Here is a 14,018-nt window from a genome sequence, read left to right as displayed (position 1 = left end):
GGTCGACACGGAACCGCCTGCCGAGGCCCTGGGTGTCCGCACTGGGGGACCCGCACCTGCGTGCGCGCTGGCCACGTGTACAGGCTGCATTTCTGATGCCACTATTCTTTGAAAAATGCTGCTTCTGTTGTTCCTGCCTCCCCGGCATTCCACCCCACCCCCCCCCGAAAGTCAGGAGCAGAAGAGACGGGTTGAGCTGGGGCTGACCGCGCGGCTGGGGGCGGGGGCGAAGGTTTTCACTTCCCCACCTCGGCCGCTATGTTTAGAATTTCCACTCTCCACCACAGGCTTGTCTCTCTGTAACAGCTCCTCCCGGCAGGACGGTCCCTGCAGGCCCAGCAGAGTTACAGGACTTCCTTGCACCCTGCCTCCCACCGTCACACTTGGCCGGTGGGCACTCCCCGGAGTGACGGTTGGATGTGGAGGTTCGAAACCCGGGGTGTTGGGGAAAAACATCCAAATGCTGGCGTGTTATTCATTTGGCTGTTATGACCCAACACCGCAGACTCGGGGCTTGAACAACTAACATTTATTCCTCACAGTTCCCAGGCCCAGGTGCAGGCAGGGTAGGTGCTGGGGGAGGGCCCACCTCCAGGGTCCGACCCACATGGCCTTTTTGGGTGCCCGCAGGCAGAGAGCCCTGTGTCTCCTCCTTTCCTAACAAGGGCACTCGTCCCATCCCGGGGGCCTGCCCGCACGGCTTCAGCTAAACAATCACCCCCACAGGCTCCACCTCCTCCGAAAGCCTTCATGTTGGGGGGTGGCGCTCCAACCTATGGAAGGCGGGGGACACGTACATCTTCCAGACACCCTGCCTTTGCTCCTCGGATGCGCACTAGGACGACAGAACACTTTAAAACACCCTGTATCTGCTGGCATTGAAGGCTTTTCCAGCCTGTTTCCACCGGCTGGCTGCTGAGCGTCCACTCTAGTCACCATTTTGCACATAAAGGAAGGCCCAGCGGGGAAGTGACCACCAAGTTACCGGGGGCTCCCCCTCGCCTCTGACCCATTAATGTGGCCGCTGAGTGTGTGTAAGTGTTATTTGCATTGGTGAAGGCACGATGCTGAGCCAGATCAGGAAAACCCTGGGCTTGTCTATCCCCAACACCTTCCGTTGAAGAAAATAGATAAAAAGAGAAGCCCATTCATCCCGGCAGAAGTGGGAAGTGGTGAAATCTGGCTTCCCCACTCGACCAAGCTCCTTTCCTGCTTCCTGTATTTGCTCTCCGTGGCCCCCACCTCCAAGGCTCACGTGGACTTAAGAGGGGAGCCACAAAGGGGGGCCACGGCGCTGCCCACCCCTGGACCTTGGCTTCCCCATCCCTCCAGGTGCACCCACTCGCTGCATGGGTGCTGTAGAGCCAACCCTGGTACACACGGGGGTGGAGGTACCCTTCTCTGTCCGCCCCAAACCCGGGAGCTACTGGGGTGAAATCTGGGCTCCTGCCCCGGGGAGGGGTCTCGGTGTTTGGAGAGGCCTGTGAGAGGGCCCGGCCCTCGGCCTTCGCTACGGCCCTGGCTTCTTTGGCACCCCTTTCCCAGATTCCCTACTCCACGTTCCCAGCACGGCTCTGACAGGCCCGAGGGCGGGGAGTCCTCCTGGCCTGGGAAGGTGGCTGAGCGTTTGGACAGCTGCCTGCCCACCCGCTATCTCTAGCTACATACTTATGTGGTGTTTTGTTTTTTTTTTGGGGGGGGGGAGGGGGGAGCAGCCTCTAAAGCTTATGTAATACACTTGGAAGTCAGGAACCCAAGATTCATGATCACTCGCCCAGGAGGGGTTTGCGAAACACTCGCTATGAAGAAATCTTTCCATTGAGAAAAATTCCCCTCATGCTCACACTCCTGGTGGCTCCAGCGTGTTGCGGGGATGTCTGCAACTTGAGAAGGGCCCTCCCCTGCCGCCCCCCCCACCCCCCCCAAAAAAGAAAAGATAAGGGGCCTCCCCAGAATTCCAGAGCCTACTGCTCTCTGCTGGCTGAGGGTCGTGATCCGATCCTGGCACCGGAAATGGAACTTGACCCCCTCTTTTGCCCCCCAGGGCAGTCACTACTGACCTCACCAATAACCAGTCAGTGGCTGAGCTCTCTCCCCATTCCAGGCACCACATCAGACCCCTGCGCTCCGAATTGTACCCCATGCGCTCAGTGACGGAGGGTTAGGTGTTTTCACACCCATGTGACGGAGGGGACCTTCGAGGCTTGCAGTTAACGTGGTTAAATGGGAAAGTAGGCCCCGCCCCTACTCCCAACTGCTGACTGTTCAAAATATAATTCCAGGTGGGCCCCGGAGTGAGCTTTTTAAACCACTTGCTGCATCACAAGAGGAAATGAGGGCCTCCTCCTGCCGGGAGGGGAAGGCATGCCCGGTGGCCATTTCCCTTTTAAGAGAAACGTGTAGGGTTCCCGGCCTTTCCTTGGCCACGTGGTCATCCCGGGACCCAGGGATCTGAAGATCAGAGGGCCCCAGGAACCTTGGGGATCATGGCCGGGCCGGCAAACAGCCCTTATAGGAGCAGCCTCGCTGGGGCCATTGCCCACACAAATGGGCCTTTCACTGGGCCCATGTGAATCTAAAAAGACGAAACTGCGTAGGTCTGGGCCCCAGCTATAGATCCAGACTGTGCAGCCCAGGGGCCCAGGCTCAGAGGGAACTCAATGAATTTGTCAGGGAACTGAAAACAGATGATTTTAATCAGCAGGGGGAACAAAATGACTTCATGGCCACAGTTGATGGAAGGAGGCAGCGTTTGGCTGCCAGGCTCTGCCCGGGGGGCGCGTCCAGAAAGCTTGCCTGTTCTTCAGCCTCTAGCCTGGCTCTTCCCTGCGAGGGGCCCCAGCTGTGCGGGCCGGGCTGTGGGAGGGCCAGCTGCCCCAACCCGGACAGAGATAACCTAGGCTCCCCTGCCCCAGCTTCCTCTCCCCGACCGCTTTCATGAATGGCCCAGCTTCCCAGACAGCTGATTGGCTGGGCTGCCAGCTGGGAAGTCCAATCAGCGGCCGCAGAGCGCGGCGGCTCAGGCTCAGCGTGGAGCCTCGGTCTCTAGCTATGAATGGCAGTCTCAGCTGCCTGCAGCTACCGCCTACCTTGCGGAGCCCCCTCCACCAGAGCGGAGGAGGAGGAGGGTTTTGTTTTTTTTTTATTTCTCAGACCGTTCAGGGTTCTGGTCAATGTGTCATTCTGAGGCTTGGCTGCGGCGGCTCCTGACAATAGCCGTTGGGCTTCCCTGCCTGGTCACTGTTGACATTCTCGATCTTGGCGACAGTGTGCGGTTAGAAATGCATTTCTTTGCCTATGGTCCAGCCTGACTTCCTTTCCAGGGAAAGCACTGCAGCCCTCCAGCCTGAGAGGGCAGCCTGCCAGGGGAGGAAGGCAGGGGGGCTGGGAGAGGCAGGCCTCTTTACTGGCCAGTGTTAGGAGGGCCAGTGAGAGGGCCCCTGACACGTGCAAACTGCTGTGAACTTCTCCTGCACACCAGAAGGGCCTGGTCGCCCCCCCACCCCCCACCCCCGCTCCCCACCCTGTCACTGGCCTTATCCTAGCTGCACATCCCCCCATGCATGTGGGGGCTGGGCCCGCCGTGGGGGAACCCAGCCATTCAGCTGCATATCCTGTTAAGTAGGAAAACATGTTCTGTTTGCTGATGTTATAAAGAAGGCATGTGTTTACAAATGCTTGTTGGGGAAAGCGTGGTTACTGGGCCTGCTTCCGCCCCCCCCCCCCCCCGCCCCGACCCCCAGATGAAGTGATTGTGTGGCTGACAGAGCGGAGCCTGCTCTTACCAGGAAGACCCCCTTGTGTAGGAAAATCAGACTCAGCAGACCCTGGTTCAGAGAGCTCTCTTGTCAGGTGGGTTGAGGCCATGCAGGGAAGGCCTGAAATGCCAGGGTGAACCCTGGGGAGTGCTGGGAGGTTGGTGAGCTGCAGAGTGGCATTGCTCCCCTGTCCAGGGGATCCACCCCCAATGCATCCACCCGGTGCCTGGCTGGCTGACCATTTCAGGAACTACAGCCCCAGGGCTGTGCAAACTGCTTCCTGGGGCCCCTGGCTACTTCTCATGATGAGCCCCTGGAGTGCTGAGTCACCCCCAATTTTTTTAAAAAATTTTTTTATTGATTTCAGAGAGGAAAGGAGAGAGATAGAAACATCAGTGATGAGAGAATCTTCTATTGTCTGCCTCCTGCACACTCCCTACTGGGGATTGAGCCTGCACCTGGGCATGTGCTCTGACCAGGAATCGAACCATGACCTCCTGGTTCATAGGTCGATGCTCAACCATTGAGCCACGCCAGCTGGGCTGAGTCACCCCCATTTTAAAGAGGAGAAAACAGGTTCGGAGTCATCTGCGAAGCTTCCCACAATTGGAATTGGCAAGCCCCGCACACAAACCCAAGCTCTGCCGTACGGTAGAGGGGAACTGCACTGCCATTTAGCCACCTGCCACAGGACCACATGGGGTTAAAGAACAAAATACAGGTAGAGCGCCGAGCGCCAGGCCTGGCACAGACCATGGCTGCAGCCACAGGGATCCTGACTGCGGAGGAATGTATCTGTTCCCAAGTGTGTGTGTGTGCAGGGGGGGGGGGGGCGGGGGGCGTGCCAGAGTCCATGAGTGCGCAGCCTGAGCAATCTGTGGGTTTCCCGTCGTCACACGCCGTTCTGCCAGCTGTGGGCCCAGTATGTGTTTTCACCGCCCTGTCTATAACTGTTATGGCCTTGGGCCCATTTGCATCTTAAAAGTTATTGAGGATGCTAAAGAGATGCTGTGGCTGTGGGTCTCACCTATTGATATGTACTGCACTGGAAATGAAAATGGAGAAAATGGTAAAACACAAGAATATACAAGAATGCATTCCATTAGCTATCGGAGCAGCCATGTCATCCCCTGCCACGCAGCCCCTGGAAAATTCCACTGTACGCTCACGAGGGAACGAGACAAAAAAGGCGATCGGTGTCTCCATGTTACCGTGAAAATAATTTTGACTTTCAGCCCTCCTGAATGCACGCTTTGAAAACTGCCGTTTCCATCCGTAGAGAGAAGTTTAAGGCTGCAGGCTTCCTTCTGGCTGGGCCTGGCCACGCGATCCCTGGCTAATGGGCTGTGAGCAGCCCTCAGTGGCAGCTCGGGGCTGCTGCTCTCATGGGACACGCGTGAAAGGAGCTGGAGCTGTCCCGCGCGCAGTGTGGCAGCTCTGAGTGAGGAGCAGTGACCACGTGCTCTCTCCGAAGGAAAGGCAGTCGGTCCTCCCCTTTCTTTTTTAAATATTCTTTCTTAAAAATAATTTTTATTGATTTTTACAGAGAGAGGAAGGGAGAGGGAGAGAGAAATAGAAACATCGATGAGAGGAAAAACACCCATCAGCTGCCTCCTGCATGCCCTGCGCCTGGGATCGGCCCGCAACCTGGGCATGTGCCCTGACCGGGAATCGAACTGGCCACCTCTTGGTGCGTGGGATGATGCTCAACCACTGAGCCACACCAGCTGGGCAGTTCTCCCCTTTCTCACCCCCTTGGGTGGGGGGCCTGGGTCACCAGTTCTGTCATGCCTCCACATCAGTCCACATTGCCTGCCTGAGCTCCCCTGGGAAAGAGAAATTAACCGCCTGGTTTACTCTACTAGATTCCGGGGTCTCATAGCCTAGCCTGAATCCTGACCAGCCCAGCGATCATTTTTACACCATCCTGGGCTTTCTGATTTGATTATGTTTACAAGAGGATGGATGAACTCTTCTCTGGTGGAATACACGCCCCTGAGAAGTGCTGAACCTCAGCCTCAGAGTCGGTGGAATGCCCAGTGAGCGACAAAAAACCACGACAGGGTCTATGGCATAAGCTGGCCCTGAGGCTGAGTGAGGAACCAGTGAACTTGCGGGCACCTCTGACCTTTACGCCAGCCCGGGGCTCTCTGCCCCCACCCTCGCTCTCCTCAGGAGGTTATTGGGGGTGGAGGAGGGTGGCTTGCGGAGATGAGCCCAGGAGCCTGACTGAGAGGCAATTGACGACCAGCCTGCTGGCCAAGGGAAGCTGGCTGGACATTGGAGGGAAGTTGGGCCTTTCCCCTCAGGCCGAGGGAGATGGTGGGAACCTGCAGAGGCAGCTGCAGGGTGAGAGAGCCGAGCCCAACACACACGCCTGCAGCCCCCAAGCACCGGGGTTTGCTCGCAGCTGGCTGGCCCTGGCGGTCACGGGCGTGCTGAGTCACCAGGCCAGCACCCAGGCTGCTTGTGGTCCCTGAGAATGCTGACATGGTACTTTTTAGGGCAATTGCTAGATATGGACTAGGACGTGAATTGAAGGGGTCCCAAGAGTTGTTTTTTGTAAACAAAACCCGGCAGGGTGCTCAAATGTGCAGAGGACAGTAAAGCAGTGATTGCTAAAGCACAGCTGCCCTCGGCTTCCCCCGTGGAGCGCGTCCTTCTAGCCAAACGATGTGCGGCAGGGTGGGCAGCGTGAGGCTCAAGGCCCCCTCAGCATGTCTGAGAACCCTGGAGGGCCTGGTGAGTGCCAAGGGTGCCCTCGGCAGAAAGTCTTAGATGCTGCCCTTGCCTGCACCCCCCCGTCCCCTGGGGAGACTGGGTGCGGGGGGCTGCAGGGAGCCTTCGCTCTGTGAGGAGGCTTCGGAGGCGGAGCATCAGGTCTGAATCGGGAAGGTTGGGTAGGACCAGGGCGTCAGATTTGTGATGAGAAAGAGCCATGCAGGTGGTGGCACTGGCACACTGCAGACCCAGGGGCAGGACAGGCCATTCACCGCTGTGGCCCGGGACCTGGGTGTGGTTCCCCCACGGTCTGCCCAGGTCCCTCTCATCCTCAGGCTGAAGCTCAGGGAGCTGGGACCAGGTCCTATATGTCAGGCCCCTCAACCCCCACAGACTGTAGTCAGTCAGTGACCAAGTCAGGGGCCCGGGGCAGAGGGGACAGTGCGGAGGCGAGGGGTCCCACAAGGGCTGGCGTCGAGAGTCCCTTCCCAGCGGCGCTCATGCTGCTGTTGGCTCAGGAGTGGCGAAGGGGAGGGAGCAGCTTGTGCTGACCTCACAAGACTGGGGTTTCCAGAAAAATCTGACCTTTCATTCCCGAACCCCTTTCTCTTTTGTGTATTGAGCTACTGCTGCCTTGAGTCAATGGGCCACCTCATTAGCCTCAGGGATGCTGGGCCATGCGACACACAAGAGGTGGGCTTGTCAAGGCCGTGGGCAGGGGTGCCCACCATCCAGGCCCTGCTGGGCCTCGCCTGGAGCCTGGAGCCCATTTCTAGCTCACCAAGAACAAGCGGAGCCTTCAGCACCTCGGCTCGGGAAAGGCTGAGGTTTCCACACTGGGCCACACCGGAGCCACCAGGACCCAAAGTGGGTCTCACCGTCTCTCCTTCTGGTACTGCCCGGGCTGACTTGGCTCCGTGCCCACCGGAGGCAGGGGGCTCTTGGTGCAGGCGCAGATTAGTGCTCAGTGTCCTCTAAGAGTCCGGGTGCACGGAGGAAGGCGGCAGACGCTGCCCCTGTCATTTGGTGATTCTACCCTCGTCTTTTTTTTTTTTTTTAAACAAATTTTTATTGATTTCAGAGAGGAAGGGAAAAGGAGAGAGCGATAGAAACATCAATGATGAGAGAGAATCATTGATGGGCTGCCCCCTGCATGCCCCACACTGGGGCTCGAGCCCGCAACCTGGGCATGTACCCTGACCAGGAATCGAACCATGACCTCCTGGTTCATAGTTCGATGCTCAACCACTGAGCCACACCGGCCTCGCCCTTGTCTTTTTAATCTTGCCCTGCCTCAGACGCCTCTCTGTGAAGTGGAGCCGCCTGCCATTTTTGTAGGGTGGATGGAAGAAGTAAATGGGAAGTAAGCCGGTCCAAGTCCAACTCATTTGGGCTCCCACTGTGATCAGACCCTGAGCTTTGGGTGGGGACTTGGGTCTGGGGACTGGACCCCTCTGCAGAGCAGCATTCTGTACGGAGGTCTCCCCGACAGCTAGAACCCCGATTCTCTCTAGTCCACCAGGCCACGTAATCTGGTTTGTATGAGGGAAGGGGGTCACCTGAACCCCAGTGCAGCAGGGAGGGGAGGAAGTGCTCAGAGGGAAGTGGGCTCCCCCTGCCTCCAAAGGAAGGCTGTGCCCTTCCTCTCTGAGCCCAGATTTGCCGTGAGGGCTGCTGTGGCCTGTGCAGCCAGGCCTGGAGCCCTGTTCCTCCTGGTCTCTGAGGGTCATGTGGGAGCCAGCATATCAGCAAAGGTGCTCACAGATGGCTGGGAGCACCCACACTTCTCTGGAGCCCGTTCTATCCTTCTCCTGCCCTCACTGGGGGACCCTCCACACGGGGTTGGAAACTGGAACAGAATATTTGGGTTGGAGAATTCTCTGTCTCTGTTCATCTTTCTGTCTCTCTATGTCCTTGTTTCTCTCTGTCTGTCTGTCCATCTTTCTCTGTGTGTTTCCCCTTCGCTCTCGCTCTCCTCTGTCTCTCTCTGTCTCTTTTTTCTGGTTGCAGAGCAGCTGTCGCCAGGCCTTTGAATCTCAGGAGGCTGGGAATCGTGGGCCGCTCCGCAGCCCCTGGTTCGGGGCCTTATTCATTCCCCGGGTTAATTAACAGTGAATGCCGTGGCCCTGGGAACCCAGCGGAGCCGCAGGGCTGGCGGGATGGGCAGGAGGGCCCAGGGCAGACATAATGCGTCCCTGGGGTGGGGTCAGCGGTATGGGTGGCCATCGCATTCCTGGGATGCCAAGCCAGCCTGTTGGTCTATACTTGTGGGAACTGCCCCTGGGGCTGGGCACCTTGGGGCCATGCTGTGGCTGGTGACACGTCCCCTGGACCCAGGGTGGGATGAGCACTGCCTCCACAGTCCAGTGGCCTGGATGCTGCCCTGGGGGTTCCCAAGTGACTTCAGTTTCCCTGGAAAGTAGAGCTATGATGCAGGAGGACCCCAAGCTATGCCTGTGGCTGCTGGGGAGCCCTCCACGGTGGGTTTGGCTCGAAATGGCAGCCCCCAGGACATGCGGAGACCGTGGCCCAGTGTGCTGAGCTGGGCCACAGGGCGTTCACCCTGACGCAGTTGGTTTGCCAGCACAGTAAACCCAGTGACCCTCAGTGTGGCTGAGCGGAGAGAATGGCCACCCTGCAGAAAGGAAAAAGCAAATCCTACCAGTCCCTGAAGCGTGGGAACATCGGGGGCCGAACACGGGGGGACAGGAGCAAGTCAGAGGAACTAGCGAGGGGGTGGCGGGAGGAGATGGGTGCTGAGGCGTGAGGCGCGTGGTCCGGGTTCAGATGCAGCTCAAAACCCAAGGAAAGGCTCACGTGGTCCTTAACCCCATAGCTACAGGAGGGCAGGTCTGGTGGAAGAACATTCCAGAAGACAGCTGCCTTCTGGGAGGCAGACCAGCTCTGCACACACAGGCAGCCCCACTGGGCAGAGTCTTCATGGGCAAAGTGGCCTGTGGGAGGGGAAGCCAGCTCAGTGCCCACCTGGGATCAATTCCCAAGGCCCTTGAGGCCTGGTCCCCCCACCTGCCTCCCGTCTCCTCTGCCTCTCTCGCCCTCGCTGGCTCTGCTCCGTCCCTGCTGGCCTTCAGCTAGTTTCGGGGGTCACGCCAAGCTCTTCCTCATTTCAGAACCTCCCCACTTCCCTCTGCTCTTCGGGGCTGGCTCTTATCACCAGAGAGGTGGTCCCAGCCCACCCACTAAAGTCGCCACCCTCACCTTCTATTGCTTCTGTGCTCACCCGCTCATGGGGCCTTAAATGACAGAAATTTATGGCCTCACAGTTCCAGGGGACAGAAGTAAAAACATCCAGATGTGGGCAGGGCTGGCTCCTCCTGAGGCCTCTCTCCTTGGCGTGTAGACGGCCGTCTTCTCCCTGTGTTCCCACACGGCCGTCCCTCTGTGCATGTCTGTGTCCTGACCTCTTCTGACAAGGACACCCGTCCTATGGGATCAGGATGCACCCCAGCGACCTCCCTTTTACTTGATCACCCCTGTAAAGACCCATCTCCAAATACAGTCACATTCTCAGGTGCTGGGGTCAGGCCTGCAGCATAGGAATCTGGGGGACACAGCTCAGCCCACAGCACCCTCTGTCTTATTTTCAGGCCGTGGGGCTCTGTGTGTACTTGTCTGGGCTTCACTGTCTCCTCCACTAGGAGGCCGGCCCCCTGAGGAGGCGCCCTCTGCTCGCACGGTGCTGGCTCTGGGTCCAGGAGCAGAGGGTGATGGGTGGCTGATGAGTCTGTGACACAATCCGCAGATGCACCAGGGAAGACCCATGTGTGCCACCTGCCCGTGGGATGGCCAGGGTTTCAAAAGCTCCTCGGCCGGTTGGCGACTTGGGAGGCCAGAGCTCCTGGCCCAGCCGGTCGACTGACCCAGCAACCCTCTGATTAGCCAAAAGGCCGGCTGGCAGCCCAAACAACCCACAACTAGGAGAATCCAGAGGCTCCAGGGCGACAGGGGGCTCCGCCGGCATTCGCGTCCTGTTCTCTGCCCTTCGGATAACCTAGACCCACTCAAACAGGCAGCTTCAGCCAGATTGCCTCCTCCTGGTCGGGTTCCTCCTTGCACTGGTTACCTGTTACCCAAATGAACTGCTAATGGCCTTTGTCTGGCAGATCCCAGTGGATTATGCAAAAAATGGCTCCCGGGGGCTTTGGGGGCTGTTTGAAGACTTCAGAAGGAGGCTGCAGAGGCGCTGCCTGGGGACAAAGGCTGGGCCTCTTCCTCCCCAGGCAAGATCAGAGGCTGAGAGGAGCGCTGGTTTGCCGAGCTCCCGACCCTGCCGCCACCCCCGTGTTTAGCGACTTCAGAGGCCTCGGAAGAGCGCAGCAGCAGAAGAAAGGGACAGGCACAAAAGGGAAAGGACAAGAGGCAGATTGTAAAAAACCCTCAGGAATGCAATTTGCTCCTGGCTGTGCCCTCCCGCCCCTCTGCCCACCCCGAGGAATTCTGCAAGGGATGGAGCGGCAGGAGCTGGCCCTGCCCAGTGGCTGCAGCCTCAGTTCCTGACATCGGCCCAGGACACAGATGTGGCAATGAGGTAGGGAGCATGCCCATGCCAGGTGCGTTTGCCAGGTGCCTTCGTCTCTGAAATCCGGGGCACCAAGCTCAGAGAGGGCAAGAGAGTCACGGGGCGGGGGGGGGGGGGGGCACACAGCAGCAGTCTAAGCGCCCAGGGCTGTCTGACACCCACATCTGCTAGATCCCAGGCAGGGGGCTGACTCTCAGGGTGGAGACCTCTGCCTGGGAAGGACTCTGGTCTGCAGTCTCTCCGCCCCCCCTCTCCCCCCCCACCCCTCAATGCAGGGCTCCTAGCAGGCTCCAGGCTCTGACTTTTGGAGTGGGGTCTGAATCCCTCTTTCCTGCATCCTTCCTCTGGGGAGCATCATGGAGGGGGTATTTGGGCCCTAGGAGGTTGGGCATCTGTGATCCGAAGGCACACGCTGACTCTGGCCTCTCCCCCTCAGGCCTGGCCAGCCCACCCTCCTGGAGCCCCCCCAGGCCTAGCCCCATTCCTGAGCCCAGGCCTCCTGCTGGGAGCCTTTGTCTGGCCCCGGTTTCACAAGCAGCCCTGGTCTCACGTTTCACCTCTGTCAGGAGGGTCCTTCTAATGCCTCAATCCCTGACCTCCCTGGAGGTGGGACTTCCCACCCTGCACCATTGGGCCCCAGGAATTTGTCCCAAGCCCACCTCCCACAGGACCCAGCAGCAGAAGCCCACAGCTGGGCAGGCTGGAGGTCCCCAGGACCCTGCAGGCTCAGAGGTGGCATTGGGGTAGGGGCGCTGGCCAGGGGCGGGGGTGGGGGCATGGGGTGGAGGAGGCCCAGGTTCCATAGGAATCTGGATTTGCTTTGCTGCTTCCTTCCCTGATCTGAGCATTTACGTTTCAATCAGAACCAGAGGCCAAGAGGCTCCATTTAGAAAACAGGGTAGGAGAGCCCTGCAGAGTCGCTGATCCTGAGCCCCACCGAGTCCTGGGGGGCCCGAGTTCAAACCCAGGCTCCCCTCCCTGGCTGTGTGGTCTGGCAGCCATTTCTCCCCAAGTCTCAGACTCCCCGTTTGTCCAATGCCTGCCTCCCTGGCTTCCCCTGCAGCTCAGATCCCTCCCTCACCTCAAGGCCTTCCTGCCCCTGACTCACTCTCCCTGCAGCATCCACCATCTCTCCCTCTCTGTTGAATGGTCCTCCTGGCCCACACACCACTCAGCCTCCTTCCAGTGAGGGTCCCTCCATGCCCTCCCCACCCCCTCCACCTGCCTTTATTTCTCTGCTCATCACAGGCCCCCACACTCACTCCAGTCTACCTGCCCGCCCCTCCGGGAGGGCCCTCATCAGTGGTGACAGCCACTTTGTGTAGCCAGCTCCAACGGCCACTTCTCTGCCCTCCATTTCCTGGACAGAGGAAGTGCAGCCAGGCCACTCTGCTTGCAGCACTTTCCTCTCCCGGCTTCTCCCCACTTCTTTTCCTCCTGCAGCTGCTCCCCTCAGACCCCCAGAGGACAAGGAGCTAGTGGGAGCCAGGTGCTGCTCTGAGGTCAGGGATGCCGTGGTGCCGGAAACACGCAAGCCCCGTGACCCCCGAGACGCCGGTCTTGCAGGGTTACTGGGGTTCCTCAGAATTTGGTCCTGGGTGTCTTCTTGTTTCTCTGGACCCTTCTTCCTGGGTGATCTCATCAGTTCCCATGGATTTAAATATCCTTAAGCTGACGACTTCCAAATTTGTCTCTGTAGCTATGACTTCTCCTATGAACTTCGACCCTCGTATCCGGCGGCCACTTGACATCTCCCTTTGGGGTCTCCCAGACACGTCAAACAGACTGTGGCCACGCTGGACTTCTGGATTCTCTCCCCAATTCTCTCACAGCCGCCCCCACCTCCTTCTCCCCATCTCAGCAAACCCCACTTGCTCCATCAGAAGCTTCCCCGCCACCCAGAGCCTCCCCGCTCTCCTCATGGTCCTGCTATCAGAGACTCACCCGCAGACCCCGAGCACCCCATCGCTGCCGACCCTCTGTGTCTGGCCATTCCCCCCACCTCGGTCCAGAGAGAGACCTAGCCACACAGCACAAAGAGACTCAGAAAGGAAGGGGAGGGGTCTTGGTCAGTAGAGGCAGGGTTTGGGCAGGAGCTACTCCACTGAAGAGGCCGAGAGGCCCGGAGTGGTCCAGGGACCTGCAGGGAAAACCGCTCCCCGCAGTCCTATCTGTTCCCAGAAGAGCTGCCCTCCAAGCCCCACGGCCCAGGATGAAGCCAGTGCCCTGGGAGGGGCGGGAACTTGAGAGAGCTGAGACCCATGACGCCCTCAAGGGCTTCCCCGCCCCATGGAGCCACGGCCGTTGGACTTGGGGAGCTGTGTGATCAGCCGAGAGTAAAACTGTCCTTGCTTTTCTGAGAATGGGCTGCACCTGCCTGCCCTTCACCTGGCTTTGGACATAAGGGGTGACACTGCTGCCCACCTGACAACTGGATAGGTGAGGAAATTGAGGTGCAGAGGCCCCTGCTGGCAAGCAGCCCTTCTCACTGCACAGCACTGTCCCCTCCCTGCCTCCCTCCCCGACCCTGTGCCCCCCTCAAACCCTGATCCCAGCAGCCCCCAGCAGCATAGAGCCAGGAGGAAGGCCTTGCTGCAGGGAGAGGGCAGTTCTGTCCCTCCTGGGGCTGCCTCAGAGCACAGCAGCGTTCTCCAGGGGACCCCCACCAAATGGAGGTCACACCGCCATGAAGAGATGGCCCCTTGGGGACTCACAGCTTCCTCACAACCAACAGAGAGTGAGGGGCTGTCCCACCGCCCCCCACCCCCGCCCAACGGCTCAGTAGTCCCCCAGGCCACACCCTCATCCTGGCCTCCCTCATCTGCATACTCCAAGAGCAGCTTGCCTTCTGGCCCAGGGCGCAGGGACTGAGGTTTTCAGTTCATTTACAGAGACGAGGAGTAAAATGGAAGCCAAAGTGGTGAGAGAGAAGATGCTGGACAAACGGGTCTTCCCTGATTTTACTTCAACCTTCAGGATATTCATTCTTTCAACAAAAT

Source organism: Myotis nattereri (genome assembly GCF_964212035.1).
Source record: "Myotis nattereri genome assembly, chromosome: 9".
NCBI lineage: Eukaryota > Metazoa > Chordata > Mammalia > Chiroptera > Vespertilionidae > Myotis > Myotis nattereri.
This window is presented reverse-complemented; position numbering follows the sequence as displayed.